Genomic DNA, 22,297 nt, shown 5'->3' with positions numbered 1-22,297 from the left:
TGGATCCATTGCTCCGTGTCCGCTTCTCGGAGCAGCAGTAAACAACCTTTCTCCCTCCTCTATGTGACATCCTTTTATATATTTGAACATGGCTATCATATCACCCCTTAACCTCCTCTTCTCCAGGCTAAACATGCCCAGCTCCCTTAGCCGTTCCTCATAAGGCATCGTTTCCAGGCCTTTGACCATTTTGGTTGCCCTCCTCTGGACACGTTCCAGTTTGTCAGTGTCCTTCTTGAATTGTGGTGCCCAGAACTGGACACAGTACTCCAGGTGTGGTCTGACCAGAGCAGAATACAGTGGCACTATTACTTCCCTTGATCTAGATGCTATACTCCTATTGATGCAGCCCAGAATTGCATTGGCTTTTTTAGCTGCCGCGTCACACTGTTGGCTCATGTCAAGTTTGTGGTCAACCAAGACTCCTAGATCCTTTTCACATGTACTGCTCTCAAGCCAGGTGTCACCCATCTTGTATTTGTGCCTCTCATTTTTTTTGCCCAAGTGCAATACTTTACATTTCTCCCTGTTAAAATTCATTTTGTTTGTTTTTGCCCAGTTCTCTAATCTGTCAAGGTCGTTTTGAAGTGTGACCCTGTCCTCTGCAACCTTTGGCAAGATGGCAAACATTGCGCAGGAATCGCAGGTGACTGCAGCTGTTCCCTCCCCTTCCATCTTGAGATCGTGTCGTTGGGGGTGGCTACAGAGGTCCTCCATCATAAAAAGCTTGAAGACAGGACAAATAACTTCCCCCACAAAAAAACCCTAGGTCTCCCCCAACAAACGTTTGAGACTAGCTCCCCTAATTCTAAAAGATGCGTATAACTTCGCGCGCCGCTGCCCTGCAAACTCTGATAAGAAGTCGTCTATCAATATCTGTTTCATATAGTTTTTGCCATAATTTGTCCCTACAGATTGAATCTAAAGCGGATGTGAGATCTACAAAAGCCACAAAAAGTTTGCTCTTATGTACCTTTGTATACTTATCTATCATTGTCTGTAGTACCAAACAATGGCCTGTTGTACTATGGCCCTTTCTAAACCCTGCCTGTTCCGGATTAAGCAAGTTAGAGTGGTCAGCCCAGTCAACCAGTTTATTTAGCAGGTATCGAGTATAAAGTTTATACACAATGTCCGGGAGACTTATGGGGCGATAGTTTGAGGGGTCTTGGGGGTCTCCCTTCTTATAGATGGGGGCTACCAGGCTCAGTTTCCAGTTTTCTGGGATTTTGCATGTATCATTTATTGCTGTAAAAAGTTGGGCCAAAATAGCAGCCCACCACTAGGCATTTAATTTAAGCACCTCAGGAGGAATCATATCTTCACCGGGAGCTTTGCCATTCTTGAGTGCTTTAATTAGCTGTAAACATTCTGATTTGGTAACAGGATCCCAGCCCATTAATAGATCGTTTTTAAGAGGAGGAAACTGGCTCGGTTTAGCAATGTTTGGAGCTGTATATAGCCGGGAAAAATGTTGGTACCTGTGAGGGTTTGATTAGCTGCTTGTGCGTGAAAACGTGCTCCCTCAGAGTTTGTGCGCCCCCACAAACCTCCGTGTGTGACGGAGCTCCTCAGACATGTCTGCTCTAGTCACTAGTAGAGTCCGACAGTGGCTGTCTGCGGAAGCGTTTCCAGCAAAGAAGTTCCTTAACGGAAACGCGTCTCCTGGACTCACGGCGTGACAGTTTCCTGCGAGGTATGGGTCTCCCTATGGGAGACTCCGATACCTCACCACTGTTCTCGCTGGAAGCCTCCCTGAGCCCTCCCTCCTGCTCGCATTCCCTCAGAGACCCACTCCTCCCCCTGCTGGTCCCTGCTTCAGCAGTTGAGTCTCTTTCATCCTGCCTGAGTCCCTCCACCACCTGATGCTCTGATGGCAGTTCCCTGACATCCACCTCCCCTCCAGGGCCCCCCTCACCCCCTCCCAATTCCTCCCCCCTGGGAGGTGAAGGGCTAAAACCCCGAAACGAATCTTCCTCATCTTCTGACGTCTCGAACAATTCTCTCCATCGATCGTCGTCCTGGCCAGCTGAATCCTCCTCCTCTTCAGAATCTGGGAACCCCTCCAACTCCTCTTCCTCGTCGGTGGTGGCAAAGTATTCCCTTCGGAACCTCGCTACAGGCTGAGGTTTACGTGGGAACCTCTGATGAAAAGTCTCTATTAAAACCTCGTCATTGACATCCTCTGCCCTAACCCAGGTGTTTTCCGACTCCGGTTCCCCTTCCCACATTACCAAATACTCTACTTGATCTCCCTTCCACCTGGAATCGAGGATCTCCGCTACATGGTAGCTGTGTTCCTTCTCCTCCATTGCTGGTCCCCTAGTGACCCTCCCCTCACTGTCTCCTCTATACGGTGACAACAACGACCTGTGAAAAACTGGGTGCAGCTTCATGTGGTTCGGTAACCGGAGCCTGAAAGCCACTGGATTGACCTGCTGTATGACTTCAAACGGACCCAGCCTTTTGGGTCTTAATTTCTTACAACCTCCTTTGAATGGCAACCCTTGGGTTGACAGCCACACCTGGTCCCCCACCCTGATGCTTTCACCTTCCCTTCTGTTTTTGTCTGCTTGCCTCTTATATTCCTCCTTAGCCCTGTTTAAGTTGAGTTGGAGCTGGCGATGGATCGCTTCCATTTCTTCCACGAACTGTTCCGCAGCTGGAACGCTCCAGTTCTCCCCCTCCCCCCCTGGGAAGGCTCTGGGATGGCACCCGTGATTAGCCAAAAAGGGGCTCATCCCCGTGGACACGTTCTCTGCATTGTTGTAGGCAAATTCTGCCAACGCCAGCTTCTCCACCCAATCATTCTCTCTGTCATTAACATAACACCTCAAATATTGTTGGAGAACCCCATTTGCTCTTTCCGCCTGCCCGTTGGTTTCAGGATGACGGGCCGTCGAGAAATTAACCTCTACATGCAGTAAGCTCATGAGCTTCCTCCAGAACCTGGAAGTAAATTGTTTCCCTCGGTCTGAAACCACCCTCAAGGGGGCGCCATGCAACCTAAACACATTCTCTACAAACAATTTGGCGGTTTCTTCTGCTGTAACCGCATGTGAGCAGGCTATGAAGTGGGCCATTTTAGTTAACAGGTCTACTACAACCATGATGGCTGTTTTCCCTCTAGACCTTGGCAGATCAGTCATGAAATCTATTGCCACTGCTTCCCACGGTCTCTCAGGTGTGGGCAGTGGTTCTAATAAACCAGCCGGCGCCTGCCTCTCCCCCTTGGCTCTTTGGCATTGTTCACACCCTCTCACATACTCCCGCACATCTTCCCTGACCTTGGGCCACCAAAATTCCCTGGTAACCAGCCACATGGTTTTGTGTTGCCCAAAGTGCCCTGCTGTGGGGCTATCGTGCAGCTGCTTGAGTACTTTCTCCCTCAATTCCCCTTCAGGTATATATAACGCTCCCTTATAATACAATGCCCCATTTCTCTCCTCAAAACCACCGGGTTTGTCTTCCTCCCCTCTGAGATCCCTGAGTTTCCCCTGGGCGTATGCATCCTGCACCGTACCCTCTACCAATTCCCTTTGCCCCACCAAAGTCGCCCCACACACCCAGCGGTCCTCTGGAATGATATGGGTTTCTTCGGGTGCTCCCTCCCCCTCCAAATATTCAGGTTTGCGTGAGAGAGCGTCCGCCCTAACATTCTCTGGGCCTGGCACATAACAAATCTCAAAGTTAAATTTGGAGAACTCTTGGGCCCATCTCAACTGCCTTTGGTTGAGCACTCGCGCCGTTCTCCAGTACTCTAGATTTTTATGGTCCGTGCACACTTGCACTTTATGTTGTGCACCAACTAGCAGATGCCTCCATCTCCGGAACGCCTCATGAATAGCAAGCAGTTCTCGGTCGTACACCGTGTAGTTCCTCTCGGATTTGTTCAGCTTCCGCGAGAAGAAGGCACACGGACGCCACTCCGACTCCTCCTTCCCCGGCTGCAGAAGAAGCACCGCCCCTATGGCTCTGTCAGATGCGTCTGTTTCAACCCTTAGCTTCTTTCGTAAATCCACATGCAGAAGTTGTTCTTCAGAGGCGAAGGCCCTTTTCAGTTCCTCAAACGCTCGCTCCGCCTCCGCCGTCCATACAAACTTCTTCTTACTGCTGAGACAGTCAGTGATGGGCGCCGTCAGATGGGCGAAGTTGCGGATGAACTTACGATAAAAGTTTCCAAACCCTAGGAACCTCTGCACATCCTTCTTGGTTTTGGGTGTTTTCCATTCCAGCACTGCCTGTACCTTGCCGGGATCCATGGCCAATCCCTTGTCTGACAGGCGGTACCCCAGGAATTCCACCTCCTTGGTATGGAACCGACACTTCTCCAGTTTGACCCACAGCCTGTTGGCTTGCAGTCTGCTCAACACTTCTCTGACGTCTCTCACATGTTGCTCCTCATTCTCAGAATACACCAACACATCATCTAGAAAGGCAACGCAATTCTTGTAGAGCAAAGGGCCCAGCACGTGGTTCATAAAAGATTGAAAACACGCGGAGCCTGCTTGTAATCCAAATGGCATAACGAGGTATTCAAACGCCCCCAAAGGGGTAAACATGGTGGTTTTCCATTCATCCCCTTTCCTTATGCGTATCAGGTTGTACGCCCCCCTTAGATCCAGCTTTGTGAAAATCTTTCCCTTCCTCACCATGGTCAAAATATCATCAATTCTGGGCATAGGGAACGCCACCGGTTCAGTCACTGCATTCAGCCGCCTAAAATCACATACAAGTCTCGGCTTGTCCGCATTTTTTTTGTCCACAAAGAACACTGGGCTCCCCCCTGCTGCTTTGGACTCTCTGATGAAGCCTCTCTTCAGGTTCTTGTCAATGAACCCTCGCAACTCCTGCATTTCCCTGTCTGACATGGCATACAACTTGCCCACGGGAAGCTGTGCTCCAGGGAGTAAATTGATCTGACAATCAAAGGGTCTATGAGGTGGTAGTTGGTCAGCTTCCTTCTCGCTGAACACGTCGCTGAGATCTGCATACTGTGGTGGTACCTTCACCTTCCCCATTACTTCAGTCCCTGCTAGGGTGGCTTGGGCCCCTACTGAACCCTTCTCCCCTTTGCAGTGTTCTAGGCAATGTGCTGAACCAAAGGACACCACTCTTTGATGCCAGCCAACCAGCGGATCATGTAGAGCTAGCCAGCTCATTCCCAAAATAATGGGAGCGCCTCCCAGGGTGGCCACATTAAACGCTATCAGTTCTGTGTGCCTTGCCACCCTCATTATCATTGGGACAGTCTGCAAGCGGACTCCTCCTCCCAACAACTCCCTGCCATCAATCGTGGTCACCTGCAGGGGGTTGCTTAAAGGGATGGTCTGTATCTGGTGTTCAGCAGCAAACTCCTTGCTCATAAAATTGCAGGAGCTGCCTGAGTCCAATAGCGCCTTTATTTTTAGGGGATGCCCATTCTGCAGCTCTAGCGACACTTCAATCACTAGAGCAGGTCGAGGAGCTTCTGGCACGGGCACTTTCACTGCTCTTTGGCCTGGCTGCAGTGCCCCAATTGTGGCAACCAGGCGTTGGCTTTTACCTGCTCCGCTCCCCCTTCTTCTCCCCCCTCAACAGCTCCCACCATCCCTTGCCATTCCTTCCTCTGGGGGCAGACTCTGGCAAAGTGGCCTGGCTGTTGGCAGAGATAGCATTTCCGGGGGCCCTTTCCCTCCTTCTTAGCTCCCTCGCTGGTTTTTGAAAATGCGCGCGCGCGCGCTGTTCCGATTTCCATCGGCTCTGCCGGCGGGAAAGCTGGCTCAGGAATGTCTGGAATGCGGAACTCCTTCCAACGTTCCCCTCTCCCTTCCCGCCTCTCCAAGGCTCTTGCCTCCTGCCGCGCTCCTATGGTCAGCGCAGATTTGGTCAGCTGATCCATAGACTCCGCCCTGGGGCTCCGTGCCAGCTCGTCTTTCACCCCCGAAGAAAGACCTTCTTCAAATAGCATTTGAACGGGTGCCGCCGATAAATCCCAACTCAGTCTGTGAATCAGCATGGTAAACTCAGTCCAATATTCACGGACAGATCGACTCCCCTGCTTACAAGCCATTAGCTGTCTGCGCACCACCCCTTCCTCAATATCGCTGGAAAACATGATATCCATTGCACGAAAGAACTTCATTGTGTCCTTTAGTATGTCATTGTGCGTTGCCATTAGGGGTCGAACCCAGTCTCTAGCCCCTTTCTCAAGATGCCCAATTACAAAAGCAACTCGCGATTCCTCATCAGGGAACTCATCGAACTGCACATTAAGGGCATATTGCATCTCTGTCCTAAAAGCATGGTAGTCCTTGGGGTCCCCCCCAAATTTCTGCACCAATCCTGGTACCTTTCTGGGGAATTGAGTGGCTCTCCCCTTCTTGTCTGCATCCTGAGCCCTTCTCTCCTCCAGCCTCGCCGTCTGCAGGGCCAGTTGAACCTCCAACGCTCGGTATCTATCTTCCAAGCTTGGACCAGCTCCAGCCCCTGCTCCTCCGGTTCCGGTTGGTTCGCTCATGATGCCTTCTCTTGCACAGGCAGCGTACAAAGACTGTCGGACTGCTGTGAGGGTTTGATTAGCTGCTTGTGCGTGAAAACGTGCTCCCTCAGAGTTTGTGCGCCCCCACAAACCTCCGTGTGTGACGGAGCTCCTCAGACATGTCTGCTCTAGTCACTAGTAGAGTCCGACAGTGGCTGTCTGCGGAAGCGTTTCCAGCAAAGAAGTTCCTTAACGGAAACGCGTCTCCTGGACTCACGGCGTGACAGTTTCCTGCGAGGTATGGGTCTCCCTATGGGAGACTCCGATACCTCACCACTGTTCTCGCTGGAAGCCTCCCTGAGCCCTCCCCCCTGCTCGCATTCCCTCAGAGACCCACTCCTCCCCCTGCTGGTCCCTGCTTCAGCAGTTGAGTCTCTTTCATCCTGCCTGAGTCCCTCCACCACCTGATGCTCTGATGGCAGTTCCCTGACAGTACCATAAGTTAGATGAAATACTGTTGGTTACAATTTTCCCTTTGGGTGAAACTCCCTGAGCAATTATTTCCCAGAACTTTTTGTCGTCCCACAATTTGATCGCTTTGTCAAGTGCCTCCCATTGTTCCTTTCTGTAGAGGGATTTCTTAAATTTTAGAGTATTTTTATAATGAGAACGCCACCTGTGCAGGTTTTCCACTGAGGACAGGGTCCCTTCCTGTTTTACCTTATTTTGTAATTTCCTAAGCAAAGATCTTAGATTCCTACAGTCTTTGTTGAACCAGGCCCTCGAGTTGTTTTGTTGTTTGGGAGGGTTGGAATTCGTGAGTAGTGGGAAGAGCGACTCTGAGACCTGCTGAAATGTTGAAAAGGGGTCAGAATTAGATGAGATACACTGGTCTCTCAAGGCCAGTAAGTCTGATGAATGCAGGTGTAGTTTGATTTTAGATTCCAGGTCGCTGTTCCATTTACGCCTACGAAGGGCCAGAGTTGGAGGTGGGTCTGCACAGTGATTGCGGTATTGCGGATCCTCCAAACCACGGGGAATTAGTGAAACTGATATAGGAAGATGATCACTCTCAATTCTATTGAAAGTCCTGAAGCCCTGTGACCTCTCCAAGAGTTTTGGGGAGACTAGGATATAATCAATAACGCTCGCACCTCTAGGTCCAAGAAAAGAAAAGAAACCCCCTGACCTGTCCATATGGGTACCATGCAAATTATACAAATTATGTTTGAAGGCAGTCTCCATTAATGTAATGCCTGCCTTATTCAAGACCTTATTGACAGAGGACCAGGGAATAAACCAATCTGCCTCTGGCAGGAACTGGGATTTAGAGCAGTACGTATTAATGTCATTTCCTATCCTGGCGTTGAAATCACCTGCCAGCAGGATATCCATGCCAGGTGTCAGGGCTGCCTCAGGTCTCAGCTCACAAAAGACCAACGCCAGGTTCTTCTTATATACAAGGATGTTTATTGCAGTTCATTATTGGTTCCACAACCGAGGCGCGCAGCCCCGCGTCTCTTAGCCTAGACGTTTGAAGTCCCCTCTGAATCGGTCCCGCCCCTACACCAGCTTAAGAGGCTTGTGCTAGTCCACCTCTTCCTGTCTTTCCTTTTCCGCAGGGTCTTTCTGCCCCCCTGGGTTCCTTCCCTCCTGCTCTCTCCTGAAGCGGATTCCTCAGATGCCTGTTCCCCCCTCCTTCGTGCTTTGGGGCCAGGCTCCTCCTCCGGGCTCTCTCCATTTCCGCGCGCCTCCACATTTGAACTTGGCGCGCGTTCGCTACCCCTGACCTTCCTCTTGACACTTACACTACTCCCTGTACTACTCTCCGCCTCTTCCGGCAGGACGTCCTGCCCCGATCTCCTTCCCCTGTCTCCTTCCTGCTCCGCTCCGTGTGTCACACTGGGAACTCCACTCTCTTCACTTCGTTCCTGCTGGGAAGCCGGCCCCGATCTCCCACTCCCACTCGGGGTTTCCCTGCTGCTTCCCTGCTCCTGGCAGGTCCCCCCTGTGACCCCCCTTGGCCTGACTAGGGGCGCCCCCTTCTGGGAATCCTCCGATTCACTTGAGAGACTCATGGAAGACCTCAAGTCATTGTCATCCTCTTCCTCACTGTCCTGGGATTCTTCCCCATCGCTCTCCGTCTCCCCCCTCACCTGTGCCTCTGTCCCTGAACCCCTGACATCCATCCCCCCTCGAAGCCCCCCTTCCCCCCTCCCGCTGCTCGGGCGCAGGTTCCGGGGGCTCCGTCGTTGCGGAGGTCGCTGCCGGACACAGGTCGTCGACGTCGATCTCCTCTGCTTCCAGTTCATTGTTTGTGTGCTCGAACCCATGGTCCTCTCCCAACATGTTCATGTCCTCCCCTCCCCCTGTTGCCTGGGTGGGGTCTGCTTGCCAAGGACCCATCCGCCACCTCGTGCGCCAGTCTTCTTCTGGTTGGTCGTCCCACCAGTAAGAAGGGTCGGTGTCCACCCCCGAACACGATCCCCTTGGAGGGCTCGACTCTGGCGTCGTCTCCTCTGCGGAGGAGAACCCTCGGAAGGTGCTGGCGGAAAGTGTGGGCGTAAAAAGCCAATCGTCGAAAAACTGTGCTGGCATGGGCCTGTGTGGGAAAAGGGCATGGAACTCGTCCTTGAGGAGGGGTTCGTCCAAAGCGTAGTCCGGCACCCAACTGTTGGCGCTGGCCGGGGCGCCCTCCCTGGCGAGAAAATATTCTACTCCCTCTTCCCCCCATCTCGAGTCCAGAATCTCTGTGACCTCGTTGATTGGTTTGTCCCTAGGTGACCTCCCCCTCTTGGGCGACTCTCTGCTCGGTTCTGGTGCCGTCCCTGACTCCTGAAATCTGTGTGGGGCCCTGTAAGGGGTGAGCACCGACCTATGAAAGACCGGGTGCATTCTGGAACCTTCGGGGAGGGCCAGTCGAAACGCTACGGGATTGATCCTGGCCTCAACTTGATACGGCCCTAGTTGCCTGTGTCCTAGCTTCTTTTTAGCTAACGACTTGGCCGGCATTGCTTGGGCCGCTAACCATACCCAGTCTCCCACCTGGATGTCTTCCCCCTCCCTCCTGTGTTTGTCTGCCTGCACCTTATAGGCCTGTTTGGCTAGTTCCAAATGTCTCCGTAGCTCGTCGTGGACCTCTTGCAATTCTGCTGCGAAATGGTCGGCTTCCTGTGGCGCCCCCTCCCCCGTCGTTACGAGCCCCGGGAAGGTTCTGGGATGCCGTCCATTGTTAGCGAAGAACGGCGTCACCCCCGTCGACGCGTGCTTCGTGTTGTTGTAGGCAAACTCAGCCATCGGCAGGTAATCCACCCAAGCCGCGGGTCGCTGATTGGCGTAACATCTCAGGTACTGCTGCATGATCGCGTTGACCCTCTCCGCTTGGCCGTTGGTCTGCGGATGTCTCGCCGACGACAGGTTGATTTTGACGTGCAGAATCCCTAGGAGCTTCTGCCAGAAGCTGGACACAAACTGGCGCCCCCTGTCGGACAGAATGGACCGTGGCAAGCCATGCACCTTGAACACGTGGTCGATGAACAGTTTGGCGGTCTGCTCCGCTGTCGCCACCTTCGCGCAAGGAATGAAATGCGCCATCTTGGTGAACAGGTCTACAACCACAAGCACCGCCGTCTTGCCTCGCGAACTGGGCAGATCAGTGACAAAGTCCAGCGCCACCCTCTCCCACGGTTGCAGTGGCGTCTCCAGCGGTTCCAGCAGTCCCGCTGGCTTCTGGTGCACTGGCTTGGACCTTTGGCATGTGTCACACCTGGCGACGTACTCCGCGACCTCCCCTCGCATCTGGGGCCACCAAAAGTCTCTGGCCACTAATTCCGTCGTCTTTTCCTTGCCGAAGTGGCCAGCGCTGGGTGCGTCGTGCAACTGCTGCAGAACCTTCGCGCGGAGATCATCTCCCGGAACGTAGAGAGCACCTTTACGGGTCAGCAGGCCGTCGCGTATCTGGAACTCGTCGTCCTTCGCCGTGCCTCTCCGCACCTCTTCCATTTTGGACTGTGCGAACGGATCCGCCTGCAACGCGCGCCGCACCGCCTCCAGGTCCACGGCGGCTGAAGCGCACGCCCACGCCTGTGGTGCAAAAATGTGCCTGGCTGCCGCCGGTGCCGCTTCCTCGAGATACTGCGGTTTCCTGGAGAGCGCATCTGCTATGACATTGTTGTCGCCTGGGATGTACTCTATCCTGAAATCGAAATCCGCAAAGAACTCCGCCCAGCGTATGTGCCTCTGGCTCTGTAGCTTCGCCGTGCGCCAGTACTCTAGGTTCTTGTGGTCCGTGCAGACCTGCACGGTGTGCTTGGCTCCGATGAGAAAGTGCCTCCATGCCTTGAAAGCTGCGTGGATGGCCAGCAGCTCCCTGTCCCAGATGGTGTAGTTCTGTTCCGACTTGCTGAGCTTCCGGGAGTAGAAAGCACAGGGCCTCCAGTACCCCTGCGGGTCTTCCTGCAAGAGGACGGCCCCCACCGCTCTGTCAGATGCGTCAGTCTCCACCCTCATGGGCCTGCCGGGATTCACGTGTAACAGCTGTTCTTCGGACGCAAAGAGACTCTTAAGTCTTCTGAAGGACTGCTCCGCCTGGTCCGTCCAGGTGAACTTCTTCTTCTTGGAGCTGAGAGTGTCCGTGATAGCTGCCGTCTCCCTGGCGAAACCCCTGATGAACTTGCGGTAAAGGTTGGCGAAACCGACGAACCTCTGGACCTCCTTCCGCGTTCGCGGGCTCTTCCAGTCCAACACCGCGCGGACCTTGGCGCTGTCCATGGCTAGTCCCCTGTCGGACAGCCTATAGCCCAGAAAATCCACCTCCGTCACGTCGAATTGGCACTTCTCCAGTTTGGCGTAGAGCCTGTGCTCCCGTAGCCTCTGCAGGACTTCCTTAACGTCGCTCTCGTGAGCCTCCGGCGATTCCGAGAAGATAAGAATGTCGTCGAGGAAACATACGCACTTCTTGTAGAGGAGTCCCGCTAGCACGTGATGCATAAAAGCTTGGAAGAAGTGGGAGCCATTTTGGAGACCAAACGGCATAACTCTGTATTCGTAGGTGCCCAACGGTGTGAACATGGCCGTCTTCCACTCATCACCCTCTCGCACGCGTATGAGATTGTATGCGCCGCGGAGATCCAACTTGGTGAAGATCTTTCCTTTCCGCACCGTCCCGAGCAGGTCGTCAATCTTGGGCATGGGGAAGGCTGCAGGCTTTGTTTTCGAGTTTATGAAGCGATAGTCCACGATCAGCCTTTTTTGGGGCGTGTCCTTCTTCTTCACGAAAAACACAGGACTGCCCCCTACAGCCTTCGATTCTCGGATGAATCCCCGCTGCAGGTTGTGAGCTATGAACTCCTTGAGCTCCTGCAGCTCGTCCTCGGACATGGAATACAGCTTCGCAGTCGGTAGCATTGTCCCTGGCAAGAGGTCAATTGCGCAGTCGTAGGGCCGGTGGGGTGGCAACTGGTCAGCCTCCTTCTCGCAGAAAACCTCCAAAAACCCCTTGTACTTGAGGGGTACAGCTTGCGCCATGCTGAGCCTCAGCTGCTGCCCTTCCTCTGGGCCCTCCTCCTCTTGACAGGTCTGGATGCAATGCTGCGCGCAGTAGGACGAGCCGAAGGTGAGCTGCCGCTGGTACCACGCCATGGTTGGGCTGTGCCTATCCAGCCAACTCACGCCTAACACTATAGGCGTGTCTGACAGGCGGGTGACGTTGAAACTGATGATTTCTCGGTGATTGCCAATCTGCATCACCATGGGTGGCGTCTGTTGCACCACCTGCCCACCCAGCAACTTCCTGCCATCCACCGTGACGACGTTCAAAGGCAGCGTGGCTGGTAGGAGCTCTATGCAATGCTGCTTGACGAAGTGCACCCCCACGAAGTCTGCGTTGCTCCCACTGTCAATTGTAATGGGGACTTCTAGGGTGCGTCCATTAGGTAGTTGGAGAGTTGCAGTGAGCTGCACCACTGGCTTAGGTGGCAGGGGGTCTGTAGGCTGCAAAAGCGCTGGGGACTGCCCTACTGGCTCGCCTGGCTGTGCCCCAGCATTTCTGCTTCCAGCCAGGCATTGTCGTTTCCCTGAAACTGCTCTTCATGTTGTGCTGCTGCAGTTACTGTTGCTAAGGCTGCAGTGTGCTGCCGGAGCCTCTTTGGCCATGTGCGTCCCACTGTCACAGATGTAACACTTCCTGTTCCCTCTAGGAGGCTTTGTCTTGACTGCTCCGGACGCTGGGTCTCCGGCCGCTGACTGAGCCTTTGCACTCCCCAGTTCCATCGGTTCCTCCCCTGCCTGCAGCTGAGGTGAGGGACGCGTACGTCCTGGATCTCTGGGAAAGAAAGGAGGCACTCTAGACGGTGTGTGAAGCTGGCTACCCCCCTCATTGCGCCAAGGGCGTTCTTCATGGCGTACTCCAATGGCAAGCGCCCGCTGCACCACGTCTGCCAGGGTTTTAGGTCTGTCCCCCCTTGCCAGTTCGTCTTTCACAGGGCCAGAGAGCCCCTCCCAAAACAAGTCTCTGACTGCCAGAGAATCTTTCTCCCATCGCAGCACATTCAGCAAGGCGAAAAAGCGAGCATGGTACTGACGTACTGAAGCCTTGCCTTGCCTTAAACCATGCATCTGCTGGCGTGCTACATCCACATCCACGCTAGACTGGAAGCAAGCGTCCATGCATTTGATAAATTCATCAGAGTCCCTTCGAGCAGGGCAATCCTCGCGCCACAGATTGCGCAGCCAAGCCCTCGCTTCCCCATGCAAGTGGGACACAATGAAACCCACTTTCTCCTCCTCATCTTTAAAGTCGTCGCGAAGCAAATGCAACGCATATTCTACGTCTGCTCTAAAACTGGGGTACTGCTTCAGGTTCCCATCGAAGTGGGCTACCAAGTTGCCTCCTCTTCTGCCCAGTGCTACTCCAGCAGCTTTGGCCGCCGGGAACCCCACCTGGCATGCATGATCCCACCTGGCTTGCAGATCTTGGCACCGCTTTTCCGCCTCTTCCCCCCTCTTCTGGGAGATCGCTACCTCAGTGGTAAGCTGGGAGACTGCGTTGCGTAGCTCAGCTATCTGCTGCTCCATACTCATGGCTGCCAAACTTCGTGAGCTTTGCAAAAAAAAATTTTGCGTATCTTTGGGAGGGGACTTACTGTCAGGGCTGCCTCAGGTCTCAGCTCACAAAAGACCAACGCCAGGTTCTTCTTATATACAAGGATGTTTATTGCAGTTCATTATTGGTTCCACAACCGAGGCGCGCAGCCCCGCGTCTCTTAGCCTAGACGTTTGAAGTCCCCTCTGAATCGGTCCCGCCTCTACACCAGCTTAAGAGGCTTGTGCTAGTCCACCTCTTCCTGTCTTTCCTTTTCCGCAGGGTCTTTCTGCCCCCCTGGGTTCCTTCCCTCCTGCTCTCTCCTGAAGCGGATTCCTCAGATGCCTGTTCCCCCCTCCTTCATGCTTTGGGGCCAGGCTCCTCCTCCGGGCTCTCTCCATTTCCGCGCGCCTCCACATTTGAACTTGGCGTGCGTTCGCTACCCCTGACCTTCCTCTTGACACTTACACTACTCCCTGTACTACTCTCCGCCTCTTCCGGCAGGACGTCCTGCCCCGATCTCCTTCCCCTGTCTCCTTCCTGCTCCGCTCCGTGTGTCACACTGGGAACTCCACTCTCTTCACTTCGTTCCTGCTGGGAAGCCGGCCCCGATCTCCCACTCCCACTCGGGGTTTCCCTGCTGCTTCCCTGCTCCTGGCAGGTCCCCCCTGTGACCCCCCTTGGCCTGACTAGGGGCGCCCCCTTCTGGGAATCCTCCGATTCACTTGAGAGACTCATGGAAGACCTCAAGTCATTGTCATCCTCTTCCTCACTGTCCTGGGATTCTTTCCCATCGCTCTCCGTCTCCCCCCTCACCTGTGCCTCTGTCTCTGAACCCCTGACACCAGGGAATTCTAATTCAGCCTTCTCCAAACATAGCTCTAAATCTTCCCAGATTTGTAACGACTGGGGAGGGGTGCCTATGGGAGGGATATATATATTAAAGCAAAGGAAATCTCCTCCTTCACTGCTAGAAATAAGTAAGATTTGTAAATTGTTGCTCTTCACCCACTGCTGTTGCCGGCCCTTGCACTTTAGCTTGGTAGAAACAAAAGTGACTAAACCACCACTAGGTCGGCCTCGGGAATTTGGTTTTATCGCAGGGGTAGCAAAGGCTTCGTATCCCTGTAAAGAAGGGACATGGAGATCTAGACACCATGTCTCCTGTAGACATATAATCTGAAATTTTGTAAGGAAATCCAGAAGGTCGACATCACCCTGCTTAGATAGCCATCCCGCCACATTCCAAGAAAGGATGTGGAAATAGGGTGATGGTGGAAATAGTGGCAGTCAATCTCTTTTCCGGTGGTTTGAGGCTCCTGAGCTGGGCTCCTCCTCTTTCTGCCCTGCTTGGTGGTTCCAGGTTTGAGGTCGCTGGTCCCTAGGTAGGTGTGATAGCTTTAACTAAGGGGCCAATAGGTTGATTTGGCCCAGAGGATCTTTGATGACACTGTTACAAATATCATGTTGTTCAGCTGATGTATCATGATGTTCAGCTGGTTTTTGCAGAGCAAGGGTTTTGCAGACCCGTATAGGCTGTACAGGTAGCAGGTCAACAGCTGCATCTTGCGTCGGTACTGCTAGCGGGTCAAAATTTGACAAAAGCTGTGGATCTTGATTGCGTATTGGGCTTAGAATAATGGAAGCCTCCAATTCCGGCATCGAGGCATATTTCTCCCCTAGTCCTCTCCCCTAGCATGGAAGACGAAGAGCAGACTCCATTTGAGGATCTCTCCCTCATTACAGTCGATCAGGTATATGAAGACGAGCAGCAAAGTCAGTCCTCAGGGAATGTGCAGGCGACCTTGGAACGGACAGCTCACGGAAGAACCACGACCAAACCTAAGAGGAGGCGTGTAGTGGTGATAGGGGATTCCCTACTGAGGGGAACAGAAGCAGTGATCTGTGGGCCTGACAAGATGTCTCGGGAAGTGTGCTGTCTCCCCGGGGCTAAGATCCAAGATGTAACTGAACGACTGCAAGGAATTATAAAACCCACTGACGAATACCCCTTCCTCTTGGTTCATGTGGGAACCAATGACACTGCAAGCAATAGCCTCCAGAAGATCAAAAGAGACTACGAGGCTCTCGGCAGGAAATTGAAGCAACTAAATGCACAAATTGTCATCTCATCTGTCCTCCCAGTTGAACGACGTGGCCCAGGGAGAGAGGGAAAAATCGTGGAAGTGAACAGCTGGCTTCGCAAATGGTGAAAACAGGAACGGTTTGGATTCTTAGATCACGGACTGCAGTTTCTTGAAGATGGACTTCTGGCAAGCGATGGGCTGCACCTCACAACGGTTGGGAGAAATGTTTTTGCCAAAAATCTCAGAAACCTCATCAGGAGGGCTTTAAACTGACTAATGTGGGGGAGGGAGACAGTGCTCCTGAAGGTAGGAGTCTATCAATTGATGAAGATGATCATCCAAATGTCATAGACCAAATGGAGCAAACAGCATGCAGACCTAGTGGTGGGAGGAAAAAATCCTTAAATAAGAGACACGGGGGAATGATTAATGGACTTCAATGTCTGTACACTAATGCGCAAAGCATGGGAAATAAACAAGATGAGCTTGAGCTCTTGGTACAGCAAACTAAATATGACATAATAGGCATCACTGAAACCTGGTGGGATAAGTCCCACGATTGGAATGTAATAATGGGGGGATACAATCTATTTCAGAGAAACAGACCAGACAAGAAGGGAGGAGGAGTGGCGTTATATGTCAGGGATGTGTATACCTGTGAAGAGATCCAAGATTTAGAACCTCAAAGCCAAAGTGAGAGCATTTGGGTCAAAATTAAGGGAGAGAAGAATAACAGAGATCTCATTGTGGGAGTTTACTATAGATCCCCAAGCCAAACGGAGGACATAGATGATGCCTTCCTGGAACAGATGGCCAAGCATGCAAAAGGAAGGGAGATAGTAGTAATGGGGGACTTCAATTACCCGGATATTTGTTGGATGTCAAACTCAGCCAAGAGCATAAGGTCAACAGATTCCTCACTGGCCTTGCAGACAACTTCATTGTCCAGAAAGTGGGAGAAGCAACAAGAGGAACAACCATTTTAGATCTGGTCCTAACCAATGTTGATGACCTGGTTAGTGGGGTAGAAGTGGAAGGATCATTAGGCGCGAGTGATCATGCTCTTCTGAAGTTTACTATACAGCGGAAAGGAGCAGCCAAGCATACTAGGACTCAATTTCTTGACTTTAAGAAAGCCGACTTCATAAAACTTAGGGAAGTGCTGGGTGAGATCCCATGGACAACAATACTAAAAGGAAAGGGAGTTCATGATGGCTGGGAGTTTGTTAAGAGGGAGATAGTAAAAGCACAACGTCAGGCAATACCAATGAGACGGAAACATGGAAGGTGCCTAAAGAAGCCAGGGTGGCTATCTAAAGAACTTTTAACTGAGTTAAGATTAAAAAAGGATGTGTACAAAAAATGGAAAAGGGGGGAAACCACCAAAGAGGAATTCAAACAAATAGCCAGCACGTGTAGACACAAAGTCAGAAAAGCTAAAGCACAGAATGAACTCAGGCTGGCTAGAGAGGTTAAAAGCAACAAAAAAGGCTTTTATGGGTATGTTCGTAGCAAAAGGAAGAACAAAGAAACAGTGGGGCCACTCAGAGGAGAAGATGGTGAAATGCAAACAGGGGACACAGAAAGGGCTGAACTCCTCAATGCCTTCTTTGCCTCAGTCTTCTCCGATAAAGAAAACAATGCCCGACCTGAAGAATTTGGAGCAAATGATTCAGCAAAGGAAACACAGCCCAGAATAACTAAGGAGATAGTACAAGAATACTTGGCTAGTTTAGATGTATTCAAGTCTCCAGGGCCAGATGAACTGCATCCAAGAGTATTAAAAGAACTGGCAGATGTGATCTCAGAACCACTGGCAGTCATCTTTGAGAATTCCTGGAGAACAGGCGAAGTCCCGGCAGACTGGAGGAGGGCAAATGTTGTCCCTGTTTTCAAAAAGGGGAAAAGAGAGGACCCAAATAATTACCGCCCAGTCAGTCTGACATCAATACCTGGGAAGATTCTGGAGCAGATCATGAAGCAAACAGTCTGTGAGCACCTAGAAAGGAATGCTGTGATCACCAATCGTCAGCATGGATTTCTGAAAAATAAGTCATGTCAGACTAACCTGATCTCGTTTTTTGACAGAATTACAAGCCTGGTAGATGAAGGGAACGCAGTGGATGTAGCCTACCTTGATTTCAGCAAGGCATTCGACAAGGTGCCCCATGATATTCTTGTAAAGAAGCTGGTAAAATGCGGTCTTGACTATGCTACCACTCAGTGGATTTGTAACTGGCTGACTGACCGAACCCAAAGGGTGCTCATCAATGGTTCCTCTTCATCCTGGAGAAGAGTGACTAGTGGGGTGCCACAGGGTTCTGTCTTGGGCCTGGTCTTATTCAACATCTTTATCAACGACTTGGATGATGGACTCAAGGGCATCCTGATCAAATTTGCAGATGACACCAAAGTGGGAGGGGTGGCTAACACCCCAGAGGACAGGATCACACTTCAAAACGATCTTGACAGATTAGAGAACTGGGCAAAAACAAACAAAATGAATTTTAACAGGGAGAAATGTAAAGTATTGCACTTGGGCAAAAAAAATGAGAGGCACAAATACAAGATGAGGGACACCTGGCTTGAGAGCAGTACATGTGAAAAGGATCTAGGAGTCTTGGTTGACCACAAACTTGACAAGAGCCAACAGTGTGACGCGGCAGCTAAAAAAGCCAATGCAGTTCTGGGCTGCATCAATAGGAGTATAGCATCTAGATCAAGGGAAGTAATAGTGCCACTGTATTCTGCTCTGGTCAGACCTCACCTGGAGTACTGTGTCCAGTTCTGGGCACCACAATTCAAGAAGGACACTGACAAACTGGAACGTGTCCAGAGGAGGGCAACCAAAATGGTCAAAGGCCTGGAAACGATGCCTTATGAGGAACGGCTAAGGGAGCTGGGCATGTTTAGCCTGGAGAAGAGGAGGTAAAGGGGTGATATGATAGCCATATTCAAATATATAAAAGGATGTCACATAGAGGAGGGAGAAAGGTTGTTTTCTGCTGCTCCAGAGAAGCGGATACAGAGCAATGGATCCAAACTACAAGAAAGAAGATTCCACCTAAACATTAGGAAGAACTTCCTGACAGTAAGAGCTGTTCGACAGTGGAATTTGCTTCCAAGGAGTGTGGTGGAGTCTCCTTCTTTGGAGGTCTTTAAGCAGAGGCTTGACAACCATATGTCAGGAGTGCTCTGATGGTGTTTCCTGCTTGGCAGGGGGTTGGACTCGATGGCCCTTGTGGTCTCTTCCAGCTCTATGATTCTATGATTCTATAAACCTGATGGTCCCAGACAGAAGACAATCAGGATCACAAGAACTTGCATATGGGAGTGGATTTGGCACAGACTGGAACAAAGGACAATAATCAGCTCTTCCCTCTGGGGGCAGGAAACTGCAAAGTCCCCTCTGTCACCTGGAAAATGACTCATGGGGAGGGGGAGAAGGGAACCAGCCAGGTGACAGGACACTCAGGTTACCACCACCACCCCTCCCTCAACCCCTCCTTTCTGTGATGTATGCATGATGTTTCTGGGGGTGGGCTTGACCTACAGGATGAGAATTTCAAAAGTTTTTATAAGGCCTTGCACACCATTTTTCTGTGTCTTTTCTCTCTCTTGCAAGTTAGGGGAACACCCTGTTGCAACAGTTCAATAAAGGCCAACCCTACAGGCTGCTGTTTTGCTCCAAGTTATCCTGGTTGGTGTCTTTGTTTTGTCCAAGGGAGCCCTCAGATTTTTCCGGTAACAGTTTGGCGACCATGCTCAGGGACACTTGGTCCTCCTGTGAAGGTGAGGGGGGAGATGGAGGGGATCGGGTGCCACTGGGCAACCTTAGCCCAGGGATCCCTTTTTCCTCTCCCTACCTCCTCTTTGCGGGCGGTAATCAATCGTCACCAAAAGCCCAGCCAGGGGGAGCAAAGGCAAGGTCAAGCTGGCTAAAGAGAAAGGATCCCGGGATCCACGAGGGACATCTACGAATGTGAGTATGGTTTGAAGTTAATACATTGGGAGGGGGTGGGAAAGTAACGTCTCCACGACAGCTGGGCTTTTCTTCTTTCCATCTCTGACGTCTTCCCTCGGAGTCGCCTGGAAGCGTCCTAAACTCTATCCTTCCCTCCCCCGATTTCCCTCTCGGACCGGGGAAACCGCGGAACTTTTACTGTTTTTCTGACGTTTTTCCTCGGAGTCGCCCAGAAACGTCCTAAACTCTTTCTCTCCTTTTCTCTTTCCCGATTTCCCTCTCGGAGCCTGACCGGGGAAACCGTGGAAAGTCTCCTTTCCTCTTTCCCCCACGTCTTCCCTCGGAGTATTAGTCTTGTAAGCAGCGCTGAATAAATTCCGAATCCGTGGTTTTTACCGGGTTAGAGAGACCCGTGGTTTCCAGGCTAGTGCCTGTGGTTTTCTGGTAGGCAGGGATTGCCTTTTAGTTGAAGAAAAAAAAATCAAGTACTGATAGAATATTCTTCTCTCTACCCCCCCCTTCTCTGTCCCTTTCTTGTGCTTGTTTTTCTATCTCCTAGTGTAATCTACTGAGCAACCCCCCCTCAGTATTAGAGGGAAAATGGGAGCTCACTCTTCTAAACACCCTAGCTGGACTCCTCCTGGCAACAAAGCTTCCATGAAGCCTTTTTGCCCCAGAGAGGATTCTGATACGCCCCTCCAGTTTGTCATCTGCAACTGGGAAAAATAAAATGAAATAAAATAAAGGGGCAAAATGGTCTTTCCAAGTACAAATTGCGAGACCGTTGTAACTTTTAGTGGGTGGCTTAGGCCCACCACCTGGAACCCAGGGCACAGCGGCCACCTCAGAGATCCTTCAACAAAATCAGGGTGTGAACCCTTAGGGAGAGCTGAACACATCAAATTTGTGTTGTTAAACTATAAACTATAACCTAAAGCTAGAATGTGAAACCGTAAACTTAATGGTGCTCAGAAGGCAGTAGATATAATAACAGCCCAGCCTGAGAGCCCACGCATTAGAGATCTTAGTTTCTCTAAAAAAAATGAATAAGAGATGTACTCAAAGATTTAGAAATATTTAAAGGGTTTGTGTTTACATTGGCTTTGGCATCCACAGACTGTTCTTAAATGCACATAGTTTTAAAATTGCAAGCTTGCTTCAAAATTTTTAAATATAAGGGCCTTAGCAATCTTAAACAGGACAAAAATGAGAATGAAGCGTGCAAATGTTTGTTATTTGAGAGAGGCTCCAAAGAGTCTTCCTCCGAGTAGCTTAAGTGAGGATTATGATTTTAAGTTGACGGTAAATGATGTTTTGTTGCAACTTTTGAGTTTGTGAGCCTACATCCGTGTTCCAGTCTTTTTTTCCAGTATTTTGAAATGTGCTGTGAAGAAACTAATGTTTCTGCTGCAAAAGCCTAGTTGAGCCAACTGCTCTCTCAAGCTAATATGCAGTGTACGTATTTCATTAAGCATATGCCTATGAAAATATGGTGTTCCTTCTAAGAAAATTGTTATTAAAAGGGAGAAGCTTCCATAGCCAGCAATTGTCTATCTGAGCCCTGATACCAGCCTCTATAAGACTTCCTGGCCTCTTTTCTTGGAAAATGCCCCCCCCCCTTGTATCAGTCTCTTTCAGTTTTTTCCCCCTTCTTACTTCTGTGCCAGGTAAATTTACTCCTGAGTAAGATTCCTTTAAAAGGAAACTACGGGGAGGGGGGGCAATCTTTTCTAAAGGTACCTTGAATCTCACTTTCCTATGTGTGGTTGTTTTAAAAAATCTTAATTAGGCTTACTGTTCCTAGGCAAGTTCAGAAAAAATGTTCACTTTTGTATTCCTTTTAATTTTAATTTTATTTTAATTGATTAATTCTATGGCTCTTTTAATCATTTGTGAGTGATTATGTCAATTGAATTAACTATGCTTAATAAAAGATCCTCTCCCTATCTTAGGAAAAAACTGTTCACTTCAATTTTCCTTTAAAGATCATTTCTCTAGGAACTTGCATTCTTTAGTCTAAGGAAGCAAACTCACTCAAACTATCTCAAGATCTGCTAAAAGGGTTCTGTGTAAAGTTGGGTACTTTTATTTTCCTCTTCCTTAGTACATGATAGGAGCATAGATGTTTCCTTTCCCAGTTGTGCTTGTTGTTGTTTAGTCGTTTAGTCGTGTCCGACTCTTCGTGACCCCATGGACCAGAGCCCCATGTAGAGTGAGTTACAATAATCCAGTCTGGAGGTGACCGTTGTGTGGATCACAGTGGCTAGGTCAGGGCGAGAGAGGTAAGGAGCCAACTGCTTAGCTTGCCGGAGATGAAAAAATGCCGCCTTTGTTATGCAATCTGACCTCCATGGAAAGGGAGGTGTCAAAGATTACACCCAAACTCTTAACGGACGGTGCTGGCACTAATTGCACCCCCGCAAGAGATGGGAGTTGCCCCCTCAATCCCATATCGCTCCGTCCCAGCCAGAGGACCTCTGTCTTCGAAGGATTTAACTTCAACCGGCTCCCACGTAACCATCCAGCCACAGCTTCCAAACATCTGATCAGTGTGTCTGGGGCCGAGTCAGGATGGCCATCCATCAACAGATAGAGTTGGGTGTCATCAGCATACTGATGGCAGCCCAGCCCAAAACTCCGGACAAGCTGGGCGAGGGGGCGCATAAAGATGTTTAAAAGCATCGGGGAGAGAATCGCACCCTGAG

This window comes from Podarcis bocagei (genome assembly GCF_964188305.1).
Source record: "Podarcis bocagei genome assembly, chromosome: W".
NCBI lineage: Eukaryota > Metazoa > Chordata > Lepidosauria > Squamata > Lacertidae > Podarcis > Podarcis bocagei.
This window is presented reverse-complemented; position numbering follows the sequence as displayed.